Source organism: Eptesicus fuscus, chromosome 8, assembly GCF_027574615.1.
Source record: "Eptesicus fuscus isolate TK198812 chromosome 8, DD_ASM_mEF_20220401, whole genome shotgun sequence".
Classification (NCBI taxonomy): Eukaryota; Metazoa; Chordata; class Mammalia; order Chiroptera; family Vespertilionidae; genus Eptesicus; species Eptesicus fuscus.
Window position 1 is genome coordinate 36,085,881 of NC_072480.1, and position 21,552 is coordinate 36,107,432.

The 21,552-nt window shown below is 38.9% G+C and overlaps 1 protein-coding gene across 1 annotated transcript in view; it reads right to left on the bottom strand.

Moving 5' to 3' along the window:
- Window positions 1-21,552, bottom strand: part of PCDH9 (protocadherin 9) — a 381,383-nt gene that overhangs the window by 66,818 nt on the left and 293,013 nt on the right. The gene's annotated exons all lie outside the window — the stretch shown is intronic.

Sequence of the window (21,552 nt, forward strand, 5' to 3'; positions counted from 1 at the left end):
TCTGCAGCTGAAGTGACAAAAGCTATCTGGGTTCTTTATTATGTATTCTCTTTATATCTAAGAGAACTCTAGCATTTATACAAAAACAGTATTTCCTTTTTTAGGTGTGTATCATAACACAGCAAAGGAAAGATGGCATTTCCAGACTGGTCTTTCATCCTGTTGGCAGCTGAATTATTCTCCTCCAAATCTGCTAAAACAACAGATTTTTTGTTGTTGTTGTTCAATGCCTTACATCATCGTTAAAAAGCCTTTTAGAATTTGTTCCAGTCATCAAAAAAATGCAGAACTAAGAAAGAGAATAAACTTTGAGGTACCAATATCACACTATCTCTGAGACAGGATTCAAACCTCTGGAAAAGCATGTGCAATTACAGTGAACTGTAAACAGCAAAGCCAAGGTCTTACAAATAAATGAAGTAGGCGGCTTATGGGATGTGATTAGAGGGGCAAGCCAGATGCTCCTATCTAAAAATATCTCTCTTGCCTTTTACCTTTAGAATTTATTCCTCTGCAAGTTGGAGGCTTTTTGATCAGCAAGAGACCCCCATTAAAATGTAAATACTCCTGGGAGATTCACAGCCTAATCTTTTATCAACTATCATCTTAGTGGACTAGTTGGAGTGAAACAAGAAATAGAATAGAGCTTTGGGGAAATGAATAGAGAAACAAGATAAAGGGGAAAGTGATACTGGCAGAAGAGAGGAGACCAGGAAATAGGAACTTCTATATTTCACAATTTTGCCTGGCACCAGTTTGAGTAATCTGGGAACCTGTGTATGCAAAAAAGAAAATAAAGGAAAAAAATACAGAAAGGCTCTTAAACTCAGAATTAAAATGCTATTTAGCCCTGGCTGATATGATTCAGTTGGTTGGGCATCCTCCTGTGCACCAAAAGGTTACTGGTTCAATTCATAGTCCGGGCACATGCCTGGGCTGTAGTAGGCAGCCAGTCAATATTTCCCTCTCACACTGATGTCTCTCTCTCTCAATCTCTCTCTCTCTCTCTCTCTCTCTCTCTCTCTCTCTCTCTCTCTCTTTCTCTCTCTGAAAAATCAATAACAAATATATTTTTAAAAATGCTAGTCAAGCAACTTTCAACAAATTTAACAAAAGAATACAGTGGTTAGAAAGTTTCTGAGCCTTGACAAATAAAAGTTCAATTAATTTTTAAATGAGTATAGAAACATTAGTTAATCCCAGTAAACAAGAGTATCACATTAAATAGAAAATAATAATGCTTACCATAGGATTTCTATAAATATGAAATTAGGTTATGTATATAGTAACACAAAATAAAATGAGATTCTCCCATCACTAAAAAAACAATATTGTATGTGCCAATTCAATCCACAGAATTCCTTCAGAAGTTGATGGTTCTCAGGGCTGTGTCTGTGACAGCATACAGCACTGGAGTAAAATCAAACAGATTTGGATATGGATTCTGTCACTTAATAGTTGTGAGATTTGTGGAACTGTGTACATTCTTTAGAAATGTTCATTTCCTCATCTATAAAATCACTATGGTCATGCTATGCTATGTAGTATTCTCTTTTTTAATATAATTTTATTGATTTCAGATAGGAAGGAAGAGAGAGAGAGAGATAGAAACATCAATGATGAGAGAGAATCATTGATTGGCTGCCTCCTGCATGCCCCCCACTGGGGATCAAGCCCACAACTGGGGCATGTGCCCTTGATGGGAATAGAACCTGGGACCCTTCAGTCTGCAGGCCTACGCTCTATCCTCTGAGCCAAACCAGCTAGGGCTGTAGTATTCTCTTTTATAAATTTGAGTGAATTTATGTTGATTATCTAAAATTAGGGAGAATATTAGATTCACAATAAGTGGTATTTGTCTCTGATATTTTTCACTCCTAATGTTATCACTAAAATGAAAATATCCATTTTTGTTCTGGAAAAATATTGCTTTATTTTTATATATTAGGTCATTGTACATTAATTACCTAATAAAAGATTATCATTTTAATATTTAATAATCATACGTGATAGAATTCTAAAATTAAAACGGGTAACTATGTATAGACTGAAAATACCTTCCCAGAAAATATCTACTCAGCACTGCCAGGTCCTTGACTAGGAACATAAACACTCAGGACAGGTGATCCTGTGAACTTTTTTAAATGATTAAAACCATGTGAAGAGCTTAAAATTGTCTACTTAACAACAAACAGCTCTGCTTCCAGGAGCAATCTATCCATCCATCTGTCATATGGCATGGGACAGGTTTTCCCATTGTGGTTTTTTTTTTTTTTTTCTCCTTACTAAGGACAGCTGGTTGAATGTGAATTTTCTAACAGATACATTTAACCCTTGGCTTGTAAGCAAGAAAAATGTTGAATTTATCATTTAATTAAATTTTCTTAACATTTACTGGATGAATTATCTTCTAGTCTGTCATTTCTTGGTTATCTGTGAAAACCTTAATGCACAGTGCAATGAGCATTTAACTTACACAGTGTCTAATACAACATCACACACACTTAGTATTTGCAAATGCTTCATAACAATGAAGGATTTGGGTTTAAGTAGTTAGTTATTCCTCTATCTTTCCCCCCAACTTTTCAGTGCACCAGATGTGTATACCACTTGCTTGTGCTAATGACAAATGGAATAACAAATGAGGTAAAGATGTAAAGGGATGTATCCGTGTGCACAGAGTGGAAGGCTCCTAAAGCAGCCTGGATTGAAAGGTGTCTTGGGAAGAGGATGAAAATGGAATGTATTTCACTGAGCCACAGGGAGCTTTTTCACATTAGAAAGAGTGAATGTCAACATAATTGAAGTCGTAACTTCAAACAAGAAATAAGAAGCAGTCACAAATTAAACTGTCGTCAAAGATCCTGTTTTCACAAGAGTAACCTGGGTGTTCATTTTCAATGCTGGGGGAGTGTACTGGAAAGAAGAGAGCAAAGATGAGTGTGTCTGAGCAGCATGTCCTCCCTGTGTCATCATTCCTAATAGAGTCAGTATCCCTGACGACACAGATGTCAAAACACCAAAGCTAAATCTCCCAACAAAACAATCAAGAAGAATGGTGCTATCTATATTTTCCAGGTTGAACTTTCTGTAGCATTTGCTCATACAGAGGGGAATTTGGGGTTACACTTTCCAGATAACCACCTTAATTTCCCCGTTCCCTTTTTATATGTAGATACAGTTTCTATCTTCTAAGTGCCTGCGGGGATCTAGCTGTTTAAAAGAAACTTTCAAAGGAGGAGGTAAATTTGTATGTTAATCCTCTCCCTATAAAATAAACATGGGATGTGTTGTAATTATTTCTTTCATCTGTTGCTAGAGATGATTTTAACTAAAGTAGGGGTGAGCATCTGTGCTAAGGTAAGCGAAGTGGCTTTATTAAACGTAAGTTGTTTCTCTGAATTTTGTTGCGTCTTCTAAACTTGCATTCCTATCAGGGGTGGATAACATCTGGCCCTCAGGCCATATAAAGCCGGATAAGTCATTTGGTCTGTCCCTGCCAAGGCATTAGGGGTGAGTTCATTAAATGTCTGACCAAATAGAGCAGGCTAGTTTTTAAGTTGATGATTTTGTATGGCCTGCAAATGATGTTATAAATATCCAAATGGCCCTTGGCAGAAAAAAGGTTCCCCATCCCTGCAAGTGAACGTCTCACATAGTTATGCACAGGCTACCTACCTTCTCCTTCCTGAACTAGCAAGGTGCTGATAGCACTGTAGGTCACAAACACTTCTCCAGCAAAAGCACAATGGATGTGGGAGGCTCTTTGGGCAGGAATCGATACAAATCCTGTTTCCCTACTTTTAATCAATGATGTTCAGCCTCCTGTATCTATAGCAGTATCCTAATTGTTCAGCTGATATTTCCCACTATGGTGTTATTTGACAGCCTTACAGACATGTTTAAAAAGTAGTGTAAGTTAATGGTTTGTTCTAAGTATATGCAAGTACCTAACATATCAGATGCTCCAGAAATATAGTTCTTGTTTTTATGAACTATTTTTTTTCTGATTCACCTCATCCAAAATAAAATTCACTTCATAACAGAGTGAATAGTTTACCTGGAGGAGATGTAGTAATCTGAAGCCAAAGAAATGTAAAGTATTAAGTATAAGTTCACAGATTTAAGGTCTACTGATTATATGCTATAATTTCCATTATATCTTGGCCACTGAGCATAAACGCATACATATAAACACATGTTGTAGGCACTAGAGCTTACTAGGTTTTGTTGCAAGAAAAATCACCAATAAATGAAAAAAATGTTTTATAAAAATGTTTACTTGTAATTATTTATAATGAAGCCATATGCAACAATATGGTAATTATTTACTATATGCTCTTTCCAGTAAAAGACCTCATAGAAGTTGTACATCCTTGCACGCCCAGGGTCTACAACGCCTAGAACAATATCTATACTTATTCCCAAAATTTACTGGCAACTATCCTAGAGTACAGACTAATAATTGCAAAAACATTGCACAAATTATTTCCAACTGAATCTATGCCTCCACCCTTTCCTTTTGCCTGCTCTTGTCACAAGTCAACACTCTACCCTGCACCCACTAATAATAATGGGTGTGGGTGTTACCAAGTCTTTGTGTTTTCTCATTCACCATTTCCACCCCCTTTGCCAACAAACCCAATGTGCAGTTAATCTTTGAAATAGCTTTCCTCACAGTAATTTTATCTAGTATATCTAGTATATGTATTTTCTTCTTGGGTTCAGAATTCTACTGGTGACCTTTCATTAAATAGGAGATAAGAGAATTGAATCATAGAAAGTCAAGTAAAACACATTCCATTTCCTGCAGAGATGCTGGAAGGAATAATAGTCATCTTAAATTCACCTTTCCCCTTTGCTTCCAACGGGAATATAGTGGTTTGTCAGTTCAGCAAAACAACTGAAATTTTAGGAACACGTGACAACTAGAAGATATCTTTTGATAGCACAATTTGGGGCAAGCAGAACATCAAATGAAGAAACCTCTGTGCTGACAACTAGAACAATAGTATTGGCAGTAACAGCAGCCAAGTATCAGGAGCTAGAGCGACTTTGAAAGAGCTACTTAATATCTCTGAGTGCCGCCTGTCTATGTCTTAAGACACTGTGTCATTTATGACTCTGTGTGTGTATTTTATGCTTAGACATGTATAACTATATATGTACATAATTATGATTGTATATATATTATATATATATGTGTGTATATATATATATATATATATATATACACACATATATATATAAAATCTAACAATAATCCTGTGAAATGAAAACTATCTTCTTCACTTTATCAATAAAATTGGCATTCAGAGAGATTAAATCCTTTATACAAAACTGCAAGGCTAGCAATTGGAGAAACTGCTTCAAACCTAGGCCAACTACTCTACTCACTGCACTGCCTTCTCAAGATTTTATTTTAGAGAGTGGGAAGGGAGAGATGAGAGAGTTGTTGTTTCACTTATTTATGTATTCCTTGGTTAATTCTTATATGGATGAAGCTCTAACCAACTGAGCTACTCAGCCAGGGCCTCCTCCTACAGTTTTCAATTTATTTCAGAGAGGTAGGAAAGATGAGAGAGAGAGAGAGAGAGAGAGAGAGAGAGAGAGAGAGAGAGAGAGAGAGACATCAATGTGAGAGAGAAATATCAATTGGTTGCCTCCTGTATACACCTCATTCAGGGATTGAACCTGCAACCCAGGTATGTGCCCTGACCAGGCCTTCCTACAGATGTTTAATCTAACTGTTGGATATGCTGAAGTTGATGCAAAGAGCAGTTTCTGGGTTGTTAAAAGAGTAACATTGGCTTGAATGATCACTATGGCACATCAAGAGTACTGGAGCGTATCAGCAAAAGGAACTGGGACTCCTCCCCATTGACTCTGCTGAAATCTCTGAGCTGTAGATTATAGAGATCTCAACTCACGAACCCCTCTCATGTTCTCTGTACAAAGTATAACATGACTCTAGCAACCTCCCTTTCTCACAAGCCAAGGACACTTAGATTAGGAGCCCTCCTCCTAAACTCCCTCACATCAAATATCTGAAATCACATCTCTGATTGCTACCTGTCCTTCCTTGATCAATAGCATGTCGTTGACCATCAATGATCTATTTCAAAGCTCCTAATCAGATAAAAAATTATAGAATAAATTGGAATTCAGAGGGAATTAAATATTAATTAATAGTGGGGTTGGGGGGATGAAAGTAAAGAGAAGGCAGAGAGAGAGGGAGATAAATGAATACATAAATGAAATTTGGTTATTCAGCTCTAAGTTAGGATTTCTAGTGATAGTAAACTTGCTCTACAAATGAGTTATCTCAATTACTTTAGAAATAGTTATTCCAATATTATTCAAATAAAATACTTTGAACTCTTCCACCCAAACACTGGTTTGAAGCTGGATAGATCTCACCATCCAGCCTTTTTTTATTGAGACACTAGAGGCCTGATGCATGGGATCCATGCATTGGTTGGGGGCATGGCCTGCAGGGATTGGCTGGCTGTGGGAGCACCACTCATCCAGGTCATCTGAGTGGCTGTGGACCCGCCCTCTGGGCAGCTGCTCCCTTGTCCAGCATCTTCCATGGAACCAGAGCACTCACCTCTCCAGAGAACCCAGTCGGGGCTGGGCCCAGGGACAATAGCACTGAGAGAGGGCAGAGTGGCCTCAGTCCTTCAGCGGCCACAAACCCGCCTCCCAGACTCTGGGATCAGCTATGTGAGCCCAGCAGTGGCACTGTGTGGCATGTGGGCATCCAGAGGAGGTGGCAGTGAGAGAGAAGGTTCTGCTTGTCGGCCCTGGGTTCCTGCCTGTCAGCCTGGGGTTCTCAGCAGGAACAGCCACTCATCCTGGTCAGCTGAGCGGTGTTCCCACTGTGGTAGTGCACTGACCACCAGGAGGCAGCTTCTGCATTGAGCATCTGCCCCCTGGTGGTCAGTGTTCATCATAGTGAATGGTTGACCAGTTTTTCTGGCCGTTCCACCATTCGGTCGCTGGGCTTTTATTATGTAGGATAATTGACATATAACATTATATCAGTTTAAGGTATATAACATAATTTAACAAAAGCATATATTGCAAAATGATCACCACAATAACTAAACATCTATCACCACACACAGTTAAATTTTTGTGTGTGTGGATGTGTGATAAGAACTTTTAGAATCTACTCTTGGTAACTTTCAAGTATATAAACCAGTATTATTATTATTAACTATAGTCACCATGTGGTATATTATATCTCTAGGACTTGTTTTATAACTGGAAGTTGGTACCTTTTGACCATCAAATGCCCCCCTTCATCAATGTGAGAGAAACATCAATGTGAGAGAAACACATTGATTGGTTGCCTCCCACACATTCCCCGACCTGGGTCAGGGATTGAGCCTGCAACTGAGGTATGTGGCCTTGACTGGAATAGAACCCAAGACCCTTCAGTCCCTAGGCCAGTGCTCTATCCACTGAGCCAAACTGTCTAGGACCAAATGCCCCCTTTTTAAGGTTTATCAAGTACCATGCATATTTAAACATGAGGTGATATTTTTTCCAAAAAACTATCCCTCAGAACAAAAGAACAAAGTATGGTTTGCTATATAACATTAGGATTTTCCAATGTCATGAGCCCTGTTTGAGGAAGACATATCAGTCTTTGAGAAGATGAATCAATTCCTGTTTTGAAATGCTTACAGAGGTCAACCTTTAAAAAAATGAGAGAGTACTTTAACACTGTTTAATAATTAGTCTGGGATAAACTAAAATTTAGAAGTGTTCTATAACTTTATAATGATATATTCTAAAAGTCACTTCAAATATTCAATGGAGAAATGCATCTGTGGTGGCAATGAGAAATATATACCAAGGCAATAAATGAAAACTTAATAGTTTTCTTGTTATGCAAATATAAGGACACTAGAGGCCCAGTGCACAAAAGTCGTGCATGGGGGGGGGGGTGGTCCCCTCAGCCCAGCCTGCACTCTCTCCAATCCCGGGCCTAAACTGGCAGTCAGACATCCCTCTCACAATCCTGGACCTCTGGCTCCTAATCGCTCACCTGTCTGCCTACCTGGTCACCCCTTACTGACCCCCCTGCTGGCCTGGTCGCCCCCAACTGCCTCCCCGCCCCCACCACCGACTTAGTTGCCCCTCACAGCCTGCTATTCAGTCGTTTGGTCATCCCTCACTAACCCCCTGCCGGCCTGGTCGTAGAAAGTCATCTTGTGAGGGCATGAGGGTCAATTTGCATATCACATCTTTATTATATAGGATAAAGGCTGGCCTTTGTTACTGTGCTCTCTTTCACCCCTCGGACCTACAACAGGGCCTGAAGGCTAGAAGGTGCTCAAAATGCATTTACTGACTTAAATAATTCATGTCTATATGATGAACTGTGGCTTGAATTTAAAATTTCTGATAAGAACATCAACTTCAAAAAGTAATATTTTTTTCTAGTAAGTTGAAAATGAAGACAACACGTTAGTTGGGTCCCAAGGTGATAGTGATTCCTGCCATGATGTGGCTTAAATTGAGTTGAAAAATTTACTTGATGCAATGTCATATTGAAAAACAATAGCTGTAACTTTCATACAAGTAAAACTTGACTTTTTAATATATTCCCACATATTTATACATTTAGTTAGGTCATTTTTTATTTGTTTTTCCAGGAAAATGGGGGTTATTTTTAACGTGGTAGCATTATATTCCAGTTTATAAAGAATTTGAAGCCTTGGTCTCTTTAATACTGTGTCTCTTTAAATGTTTCCACAGAAGATATTCATAAGCCATGATTTCGATTCACCCTAAAATATATTATTGAATATGGAGCACCCAAAATTTAATGTAACAGCGCTATGTAGTTAGATACAGCACGGAGTGAGTTTTTTTGTTATCTCCCTTATTTTAGAAGATGTATGCTGACTAAAGCAGCTTAAAATTGCACTTGCACTTTGGCAGTCACATCGCACTATTGACTAATATTGAGACTTCCCGCAACTAAAATCCTAACATCTTTCTGACATGTGCTGATAAGCCTCGTAATCCCCCAACCACATTTGGGCCCTTAGCTTCACTGAACTCTATTTTCATTCTTACTTTTGTCCAGCTTTCAAGATATCCTTCTAACAGAGTGCTACAACTCCAAGTTTCACATAATCTGCAAATGTGATGCCTATTAGGATTCTATGACCTTACTAAAGTTTTTGATAGGGAAAGCAAATGAAGATGCATTGCTCTGGTGTAAAAAACAGATCCTCTCCTAAAGAAAGAATAGTCAGAGATGTTAAATATGTCAAAAGAGTTGCTATGGACTGAATTGTGTCCCCTGGACATTTATATGTTGAAGCCCTAAGCCCCTGGTAATGGTATTTGAAGATGGGATTTTTGGAAGGTAGTTATGTTTAGATGAGGTCATGAGGGTAAAACCCTGGTGATGGGAATGGTACCTCATAGGAAGGGGCACCACAAAGCTTTCTGCCTTTCTCTGCCACACGAAGAGGAAGCAAGAAGGAAGCCATCTGCAAGCTAGGAAGGGAGCCCTCATTGTCACTGAAACCACAGGATTCTGGTACTGATTATGGACTTGCAGGCTCCAGAACTGTAAGTAAATTCTGTGTTTTTAAATCCATCCAGTCTTGGTATTTTGTTATGGCAGCCCAAGAAAACTAATACAAAGTAAAAGAAAGGAAGTTATTAGTAAACTTGAAAGGAGTTATTGCACATTATAAATTAACTTAGAGAGAGAGAGAGAGAGAGAGAGAGAGAGAGAGAGAGAGAGAGAGAGAGAGAGAGAGAGAGATTGATGTGCTCTTCCACTTATATATGCATTCATTGGTTGAGTCCTTCATGTGCCCTCACTGATATTGAACTTTGGTGCACTGGGATGACTCTCCAACCAACTGAGCTACCTGGCCAGGGCAGTTATCACACTTTTGAGGATGAATTAATATGATAAGACTTGTAAGAATAAGATACTGGAAATATGTTATATGTCATCTAACTGGAGAATTTTGGCACCAAAATTAAAGAGAAATATGATTAATGTTTAGAAGAGGAAGAGTTATAAATGAAGGTATATTCAAGTTTAAAAGATCTCCCCATATTAGAAAGCAGTAGAAATAAAAACTCTAAAACAGAACATGATAAAAAAGAAGAAGAAGAAAAAAAAACAGAACATGATAGAGACAGTCAGTATAATTGAAAGAGACCAACTGGTTGAAACGCGCACTAATAATGAAAAGAATAGTCCTGAACAAGGAGTATTGGAACTGGAGTGTTGAGAAAGTCGCAATTATGAGGTGAGTTGGATGAAAACATGTAATTCTATGACGAATTTCACAGATTGCATATACACTGAGTGGCCAGTTTATTATGATCTCTGAATGCATAATAATCTGGCCACTCTGTGTATATCCTATATAATAAAAGGCTAATATGCAAATTGTTCTCTCTAATATGCAAATTGTCCCCTCGACTCAGAGTTTGACCAGCAGGCAGGCAGGCCAACTGCCCATGTCCCCTCCCCCTGGCCAGGTTGGCCGGACCCACCCATGCACGAATTCATGCATCAGGCCTCTAATACACACACACACACACACACACACACACACACACACACACACACACACTGAGTGGCCAGATTATTATGCATTCAGAGATCATAATAATCTGGCTACTCAGTGTATAAAGATCAAAAGAAGTAGGACTTGCTCCAAATGTCAACATAGTCAAGGAGTAGCACTGACATAGCAGGCAGGTTAATGTTTGCTTTTTCATGGCAAGTCTTCAATTGTATGGGGTTGGAGATAAACAGAGTAGAGAAAGATGAGGACTCAGTAACGCATTTAAATGACTTAATTTTACAAACATGCACTATATAGCAATTAATATTTAAGAACCCATATTTGTTTTCTCATATAGTACATTAAAAATAAAAATACCTCCATTCATTTCTTCTCCCTTACAAGTGCAAATAGGGCATGCTATTCATTGATTTTTTTTTTTTAAGTTTTCATTCTTTTACTTTTTCATGAAACAGACTAAATCTTTCTGAGAGCATTTCTATATTAGGTACAGAACCTTGCTGCTGTTTCTAAGCGAAGTTAAACATAAATAGGAGCTCTCCCCAGTCCCATTGAAGTGTCACTCAGAGGACTACCCACGTTGGCAAGGAGGTGGTTCTCTCTACAGAGATTCATCATGCTGTATTTTATACTTAGACTTTTTTTCAGAAATGAAATCACTTGAATTTCCTATTATGATGCTTGACAAGTTTTTCTTTGGAAACTTGGTGTTGTTTCTGTCCTAAACTCAGCCTTTATATTTTCCTTTCCTTTTTAGAATATGAGTTTTAAATGATCACTTACAAATGTTCCAATTTGTGGCAAGTTAATTAAGATATATTTTATAGTAAGAGTGTATATTGGTTAATGCAATTTTAGATGACAGATTTGCATCCTTAAATACACACAAAAATTGAAATATTAAAAGCCTGGTAAAAACACCTATTTGAATATAGTATTCTTCATATAACATGAAGTACATATAGGAGCTGGCACTTAGACCTTCCCAAAGTCTTAAATAAATACTGTAGCAGGTGCCATGAATCATGATTTTTATAAAATAAAAATGACATCTTATATCACTCTTTTTTTTTAAAAAAAGTGTTTGATAATTGTACCACCCCAAGGTCCTTTCTTAATAAAAAGTAAATTCTTAATATATTTTGCCAACTATAAACTGTCTATAATAAATACACACATGAATTAAGAAATTACTGCCCTGACGGGTTTGGCTCAGTGGATAGAGCGTCGACCTACGGACTCAAGGGTCCCAGGTTCGATTCCAGTCAAGGTCATGTACCTTGGTTGCGGGCACACTCCCAGTAGAGGGTGTGCAGGAGACAGCTGATCGATGTTTCTTCTCTCATCAATGTTTCTAACTCTCTATCCCTCTCCCTTCCTCTCTGTAAAAAAATCAATAAAATATATTTTTAAAAAAAGAAATTACTAAGTAAGAAAAGACATTATTTCGTTCTAAGAGCTAGAACAAACAAACAAGGTTACCCTTTTCTTTATGTCATCAAGTCTCAATCCATGAAATCTAAATCAGGAGAGTTTTTGAAATGATTGAGACTCTATGTCAAAATTTCTGATGGTTTCTGAGCAATTTACTAGGTGAGGATCTTTATATATATAATTTCCTTAGTGACTCAGCACTCTGAAACACCATCTAACACCAGAATACCTATTAGGGAGTGATTTTGACACAAAGAAGCATAAAGCAAAAAGACCCAGCGTCTGAAAGTCTTGTTTGTGAACTGACTGACAAACAATAAAGATCAGTCTTTATATGTTTGCAACTGAACTGAAATCAAAACACTTTTGTTGATTTCATGTTCACTTAAAAATATATATGTAATTGCAAAAGAGCTTTTGGTCACCATCCAAAATTAGGTGTCAGTGTTCTATAAAGATCTTACAGTAGCAATTTAAAAGAATAATCACAAAAGAATGGTTTTGATTTTTTAAGTGACATATAATTGAATATTTCCAAACATATCATTAGACTTCATGTGAATCGGAATGCTTTGTTGACTGCCATCAAAGTTATACAACTAGATTTATTTTTATCTACTTGCTTTTCCTCAGTACTTTTGAAAGCTCTTTAAAGAATTTATGATAAGAATTCAATCACTCCAAAAAATTTCAAAGGGCCACAATGGGTTCCTAGAAGGAAATGGTCTCCTGTTAATTAAATTTTGCCCAAGAAATAATGAAGGTCATTCTCACATTGTCATTTACTTGTTTGGATTTTACATAAAGTAACAGTTAAGATTATACTTTATACTTTTTTTTCTTTAGAAGCTATAATATACTAGTCATTGATGTTATAATTATTATTTTAACAGTATTTATATTGGGGCAGATAAGAAAATAGTAGCATTCATTACAGTTTTAATGCACCAAAGAGAAAATATTTTTCAAAGGAATATGAAATCATTAAATCAATTCTTATTAATAATATTCAATAAACTTACCAAGTTCTATAAATATTATAGTTTTTTAATTATTAAAAAACTATGTATTATTAACCATGGCTGTCTTAGTTTCAATGGAAGATTAAACTGTATAGATTATCAATTCATAAGATAATTACACAATTTATTTGTTGGTTTTCTCTAAAAAGTAGCAGCTGTGGAAAATCCATTTAAATGAATGGAAAGATGATAGATTATGCATAAATATGTATAACTTCTATATATTTTCTACCTATTGTTTTTCATCTGATTTGTACCAACTTTAGCATGACTATAGTACAAAATAATTTTCCATTTCTATTTTTTTCTATAGCTATACAGTTTAAAATAGAACTGGGATACATTTTAAAGCATATGTTGAAATAATCCATTGGTGTATAATTTCAAACATGGTTACAAAAACAAGCAAAGAGCTCATTATTTATGTAACATGGGGATTATATCTTTAAAATAAGGTCCACTAGACTTTAAGCACAATTACAAGTCACTTCAGCATCCTTATTGTTCCCAAAAGATGAATTGTCTAATGCTAAATAATTGAGTAAACTGGCAAAATCAAAGGGAGTAATAGAAGTCAATGCTTTTCAAAATTTAAGAAATATTGAAATTACATTAATATAATTTAAATATTTATCCAATGTAAATCTTCACAGTTTAAAATATCAAGTACTTTTTTTTTTAGATATAATTGAATCAATTGAGAAAAATAACACTAGATCACTAGATTTTTTTATGTTGATCAAAAACTTTGGTTATATTAGATATGTCTCTGGTTAATAAAATTATGTCAAGTAATTACTTTATTATGCATTACATAAAATTGGTTCTGTTAGAAAAAGGGGTAATGAAAAGGATCTTTGGTCTGTAAAGTGTGGTGAGGGGTACACCTAGAGTTCTAATATTCTAAATGAAGACATGTATCATTCTCCTAGGTCCACATTAAAGTAGATAGGGATCATAAATAGCTATCGTTAAGTATTCAAGAAAATCTGCAAAACTGGATATAACTCAGCACACTCAACTACTAGAGAAACCATAAAAAAAAAATCTCAGCAAAAATAAATCATTTAATTGTTGTACTCTGAGGAGACACAATTTCAGAAGAGTAAAATGCCATATAAATTCCCACAGTATACCTGCCTCTTAAGGACTATCTTATATCTCCATCATTTTATATTTGTTGTTCTGTTAAATGTCTTAGTATATTGAATATTGAGTAGGTGGATTTAAATCCAGTGAGACTCCAAGAAATGGTAAATTTTTCACTCCTTAGATACTCAATAATTTCCATAGTAAGCACATTGAATTTGCTTTTACACTACTTTTCTTATTTGCTTTTATTCTAATAATGCAGAGATGGTGTGTTAAAAAATATTCAAATAATCTTACAAACACATGTGTTAGTCAAAAGTAAAGAGATGAGTTCAGCATTCATATGTGCAGACTCCAAACACTCATTATTTCTCTTTTAGGGAGTCAATAAAAAATACAATTTAATGAATCAATATACAATGAACATATAGATTTATTTTATCAATCTAAAAGCAGAAGATCTATAATCCTGATTTTGTGCATGGTAATAATTCTGAGTAAGGCAATATGTTTTGGAAACAGTTATACCATAAAAGACATTCTTTTACAGAAAGTCTGTGTTCATGCTGTATGTTAAGTAATGGTAAAATTGTAATGATATAAATGTTAAAACTACTAGTAATATTATTAATAGTTTCCACATTTAATAATGAAAACAATAATACTTTATCTCTTGGGGTGATAAATTGTGAGTTTTATAAGTGCATGAAATGAATAAATAGTACAAACTTAGTTGTTGCTTATATTCAGAAAAACAAAGGTAATATGTATGTATTTATTGGAAATATGGTAAGTACAAAACAAACAGGTAGTGAAATATACTTTATCACTTTCTGTGGAATACAATGCTATCTGGTGTATTTAAAAATTAGGCTTAAATGAAATACCTCTCAAGGCACTTACATGTGTTGCTTTCTTTAAGACAAAATTGTGTATACCAGATAAAGACAGACAAAAAATAATCTAATCATATTAGAAAACAACAAAAATAAAAGAGAAATGGATTGTGGTGATTGCATACTTTGGCAAAGAAATGTTATCCATCCACCTGGAGCTAGTGTAGGCCTGGCTTTAGCCAATGTTTCAATGTCAGATTATCTCAACTCTGATTAAAAATTATTGTCCTAAAACAATGTGGACCTATTGTGTACTTTTTATGGCTCACTCTATTGCAATGGGCTGCTTCTTAGGGGAAAATATCATTTAAAATAAAGCTTTTCAGGAGTCTAACAGACCTTCAAGTAAGGAATTTTTCCTATTAATCTCTTAAGTCCTATCTTGGAAAAAAATAACATGTCCAGTTTCAGAATGATGAACAAGATGTCATTCCAAAAATATTTCTTCAAATATTGGAATAAGCATCTAACTGTAAACATTCCTTTGAAGTAAAAATGCATGCTCAAGGTTAATTAACATAGTAATTTTTTTGAGTGAGAGATCTGGGGCACAAACAAAATCAAGGGCATCATAGAACTACACACTGCATATTTTCCTGACAATTATCAAATAAAAACTATTAAATATGAAGTTTTCTTTTACTAGAGATAACATCTAATCTAATAATAGACAAATATGCAAATTGACCGCACCTTCGCTACACCTAAGCCACGCCCACCAGCCAAGCCATGCCCACCAACCAATCAGGACGAGTATGCAAATAACCCCAACAAAGATGGCGGCTAATTTGCATATCAAGACAGCATCGAAAGAAGCCAGGGGCGAAGGGAAAAGCAGGCGGGCTGGTGGAGAAGGCGGGGCGGACGACAAGGGCGGAGCGGAGGCGGGGCCGGGGGCGAAGGGAAAAGCAGGTGGGCTGGAGGAGAAGGCGGGGCGGGTGACAAGGGAGGAACGGAGGCAGGGTTGAGTGCAGCAGGAAATCCTATTGCAGGATTTTTCCTGCAACGGGAACGCTAGTATTAAATAATTAGAAAAAGCAAATAATTTTTGCACTTTTTAAAATATAACATTTTTAAATAGTTCTTTTTTATAAATGAAAGAAGAATAAAGCATTTAAAAATCCTTCATTCAGCCCTGGCCTGCATGGGGCAGTGGTTAGAACATCAGCCTGGGCACTGGAGGGTCTTGGGATTTGATTTCCAGTCAAGGGCATGTACCTCGGTTGCAGGCTTGATCCCTATCCCTGGTGGGGGCTTAAGTGCTCCCCCTCCCCATCACTGATCCCTTCCATTCTCTAAAAATCAATGGAAAAAATATCCTCCTTGGGTGAGGATAAAAAATTAATAATAATAAAAATAAATAAAACCCTTCATACATTGTAAATGTGTTTACATTCAGAAGAGAATAGCAAACATTTCCTTCTAAATGTAAGGGCATTTACAATGATGCTATGCAGAGCATACAAATTAAAAACTTCACCTTACCCATTATTGGACACTAGAGGCCTGGTGCACGAAATTCGTGCACAGGTGCAGCCCCTAGGCCTCGCCTGCAATCGAAGCATGGGTGTCTAGTGTGGAAGGGCAGGTTCCAACTGACCTCTGAGCCCTGGGCAGCACCTAGGCTCCCGGGATCACGTGTGCCTCCCTCCACCTGAGTCACAGCCCCTGAGTCCCCATGTGAAGATGCAGTGAGCGTGGCCAGACACCGTGGGCCAGGGTGCAGTGTGGGCCTCTGGGCCACCCAGAGGTACCACACAGAAGCCAGGCGGGCAGCATGCTCTCTCCCAGCTGGCCTAGAAAACTAGCTCCTGCATGAACCCATGGAGAGCCTGACTGAACCCTGCAGTCCCAGCGGCTGTGGCCTGGCTTACCCGGAAGACACCGTGTGGGTGTGAGGAAGGCTCTTTGCAGGCACCCAGCACCTGAGCATGGGGGCTTCCCCAGCGTGCGAGCCCTGGTGTCCCAGGGGAGGTTATCAGGGGGAGTGAAAGCGAGCTTGGCGGACACCCTGCATTCTCACCGCACCTCTGTCCCTGTCACCCCTGTCCCCAGGTAGCCAGCGAGAGGTCGCAGCACATCACTAATGACCTCCATGTTCCACACCGCCCCCTGGAGGTCAGCACACATCATACCAAACAGTCAAACTCCAGGTCTGGTCGAATTCCCAGTGGAACTCTCAGTAGAGGGGACAATTTGCATATTAGGCTTTTATTATATACGATTCTTAATACTAAATTGGACTTTGGTCAATAGGCTGAAACTAAAGATTGCTATCATCTAAAATATTATTTAACCATTCAAGCCAGTTTAGCCTCTTATTGACATATTATGGGCCCAGGTGCACGAATTCAAGCACCTTGAAAGGAACTGTGGGCTGCGAGGCTGCGGTGGGCAGAGGAGTGGATCTTGGCCCATCCTCCACACCCCCACCCAGACCCTCCCACCACAGCACCCAGTGCCCTGTCTGCAGGCAGCCTGGCTCCCGCCACTGCCGATCCCACACACTGACGACGCCAGCCCCACTAGCACCTACTCATGGCACAGAGCCATTGTGGTTGGCACCAGCAGCAGGTACGAATGGGGCTGGTGCCATCAGTGGGTGTGAGCAGCAGCTGCTGCCCCAAAAGTCCCTCAGGAGCAGGGGAGGTGGAGAAGCCCTCAGGGGTGATTGGGGCTGGCAGCTGCCACTCACACCCACTGATGGCACCAGGCAATCAGGGCCAGCGCCGGGAGCCAGCAGCAGGTGCGAGCACTGGGCAGGATTGTGGTGCTTGGTAGCAAAGAATTTTCAGTACCACATGAGGCTCACCTCAATGACAGTGCCTGATGCCCCACCTTGGTCTGGCGCCCCCGCTCACCTGCTCCACCATCCCGCTGATGGCCATCATGTTCCGCATGCAACCCCTGGTGTTCAGCGCATGTCATAGCATCCGGTTGTTCAGTTGTTCCGCAGTTCGGTCTATTTGCATATTAGGGTTTTATGTGTAGAGATTTTAGCCTCTTATTGACATATTATAGCTTATTCTTTAAAAGAGCATATTCAAAATAACCTCATGATGTCCAAAAATACAGTGACCATCTCTACATCAGTTCTTTTCTTCTTCCCTCAGGCAATTCCATTCCCCAAGCTTTTCCAATTTTCACCTTTCCTCACTAGCATTTCTGTGCCACTCTTTCTCACCACTCCATATGCTTAGGGAGCCTTTCCAGATTATACTCATCAAGCTAGTGCAGCCTCCTACATATATCCCCCAAAAGCAACCTGCTCAAACATTCCAACTGTGACCTTTTACAAATTTATATTTTTCCTATTTATATTAAATTGTTCTATTTTCCCCCTCAGGGCCATCATAATTTAGATCTAAAATTTATTATTAATTGATTGCAGAGGCTTCATAATTTATTTATTATAATGCTTATGAATGAATGATTATTTTTAATCACAGCAACTCATTATGCCCTGATAACCTAGTGAAGGTGATAACACTATTAGCATATTAATAGAATAATCTTTGATTATTTTTAATGTTATCCATAGTTGTTTCATTAAAGAGACGATAATATATGTGAAGACAGATTATAAATTCTTATATAAAACATATTTTAGATATATTTCCTCAAAACACAAATAATGCCAACTTTTAAATTAAGAAGTCAGAAATTCAAGGTCAAAGGCTAATTACAGATTTAAAAATTAAATTCAGGTCACCCAAATCCTTTTGAAAGTGTTCTCATTACCAACTTATACTAAGAATGAGAAAATAGCTGAATCATATGCCATATTTTAAAAATATTTATTTATTTAGTCATGTGGTACTTATTTTTTCACATGGGTATCATGGGCATTAAGCATCAAATTTAATTTTCCTCTCATTTCTGCAACTCAGCACACACAAACTCTTGGGCAAGTCCCTTATGCTTCTGAGGTTTTCTCATTTAGCAACAGAGATGGTAATGATTGCCCTGCCTACCTCACTTGTTTTTTTAAGTTGTTTCAAGTATCAAATGAGATAAAGTAAAAATTAATATAAGTTAAAACTACAATGAGATATCATAACACACCCATTAGGATAGACAGATATGAACATTGGCGACACCGAATGCTGGTTAGGATGTGGAGCAACAGAAATTCTCATTCATTGATGGTGGGTTTGCAAAATGATACAGCCACGTTGAAAGACAAATTAGAAGTTTCTTACAAAGTTAAACATATTCTTACAAGGCAATTCAGCTAGCATGTTCCTTGGTATTTGACCAAAGGAGGTGAAAACTTATGTCTTCACAAAACCCTGCACATGGACGTTAATGGCCGCTTTACTCATAATTACCCAAACTAGAAAGTAACTAAGATGTCCTTCGGTAGGCAAATGAATAAATAAACTGGTATATACAGAAAATGGAATATTATTCAGCGCTAAAAAGAAGTGAGCTCTCAAGTTATAAAAATACATGGAGGAAATGTAAACGCATATTATTAAGTAAAAGAAGCCCATCTATAAAAGCAACATACTGTAGGATTCCAACAATTTGACATTCTGGAATAGGCAAAATTGTGAAGACAGTATTAAGATCTGTGGTTACTACGGGGGTGGAGGTTGGGAGAGATGAACACCCAGAGCACACAAAATGTTTAGGGCCATGAAAATATTCTTATCCTACCTAATAAAATAGTAATATGCAAATTGACTGCACCTTTGCTACACCCAAGCCACGCCCACCACCCAAAGCCACACCCACCAGCCAATCAGGGCGACTATGCAAATTACCCAACAAAGATGGCGGTTAATTTGCATATGCTGAGGGAGGGAGGAGTGAAGACTGAAGACAACTTAGAAGGAAGAGGGAGGAAAAGCGGAAAGCAAGGTGGCTGCCAGAGGGAAAGCCCAGGCGGGGCGGGGCGGGCGGCAGCGGCCCGCGGGTGCAGGTGTGGCAGCCACCACGGTGGCGGCAGCGGCAGTGCATGCAGCAGCGGCTGCGCACGCAGCCGCAGCGGCCGCTTGCAGGATTCTTCCTGCAAATGGGCTACTAGTGATACTATAATGATAGATACATGTCAATACACATTTGTCCAAACCACTGCATGTATAACACCCAGTGCACCCCAATGCAAACTGTGAACTTTGGTTTATTTGATGTGTCACTATATATTCATCAATTATAACAAAGGCACCCCTCTGGTGAGGGATGCAGATAATAGGGGAAGCTATGCATGTGCGGGGGCACAGGATATATGGGACCTCTGCATCTTCCCCTCAAGGTGAGGCTAAAACAGCTCTAATACTTTTTAAGTAAAGAAACAAGTGATAAAGTAGAGCAGAAATTCCAACCTTTAAAACAGCCAAGTAAAGGTATGTATATTTTCACTACTAGAGGCCTGGTGCACGAATTCGTGCATGGGTGGGGTCCCAAGGGGATTTGGGGGGAGCCAGGACACTATTGGCCCTCCGGGTGGGCTGTGGGACACCCATGCCGGCCCGGGATCCAGATCTGTCCTGCTGTCCTTCCCACCAGTTGTCAGGAGCCACCTGGCGGCCACTTTTTTTTTTTTTTTTTGACACTTCAACTGTTTATTCCATAATCAGAATGGACCTTTGTTACCACAGAGGATGAAACCCCACTGTAAATAGACTGAAAGCAGAAAATAGGTAATTTCACACAATGTCCCAGTTATCAACCCAGATGGGTGCACGGGTACAATAACACATGAATGAGGGAAATCTAACAGGCCAAGGGGTTCAAGAAGAATGTCACCCACATGGTAACTAAATCCAACTGCTCTAGAAACCAGCACCAGACCGGCCACAGGCCTCACTTCCCAGGACAGCCCTTACGTGCACGGGGTGCTGGGCTCTGTGGTGGCTGCATATCTTTCTGTGTAGTTGTCTGTGGGCCAACTGCTCTCTTCCTTCTCGTTTAGGGGGAGCAGCATGTGAGGGCAGAGCGCACTGTTGTGGAATACAGAGGGCTGCCCAGAGCTGAGGGGAGTGGCCGGGCCCACGGGGTGAGAGGAAGACACAGAGGACGCTATCTCACCCAATTGTGGGGCGGGCTGGCCAGCCTTCATCTGCCTGACCCCACCCAGGGAGGGACCGAGCAGGGTGTCCGCCTCTCCATTCTCCATCCTTCCATCTGTGACACCTGTCACCCTTACCAGGCCTCCCCCAAAGTGAGTTCAGCTCAATCCCTGAATGTAAAAGGGCATGGGGGCGGTGGGGGGAAGGGTCTCCACTCCAGTGCCCCCTGATTCCCAGCGACAGGACCTGGTCGACAGGACCTGATCTCAGGATGGTGGCCACAGCTGCAGAACATAGATCTGTTTCAAGAAAAGTTGGGAATACAGACTTTTGTATGAGCCCCTATTCCAAAGGGTGGCAGTTTATTCACATTGTGGCAAAGACACCTTCAAGAGTAGCATAAGTGGGTAAAGTCAGGGCCAAACCGGGCCATTTCCTCATCCGATCTCTCTGAGGCGCGTGGGCAGAACCAAGTCTCAGCTCCTCGCAGGACACTTCCGGGGTTTTT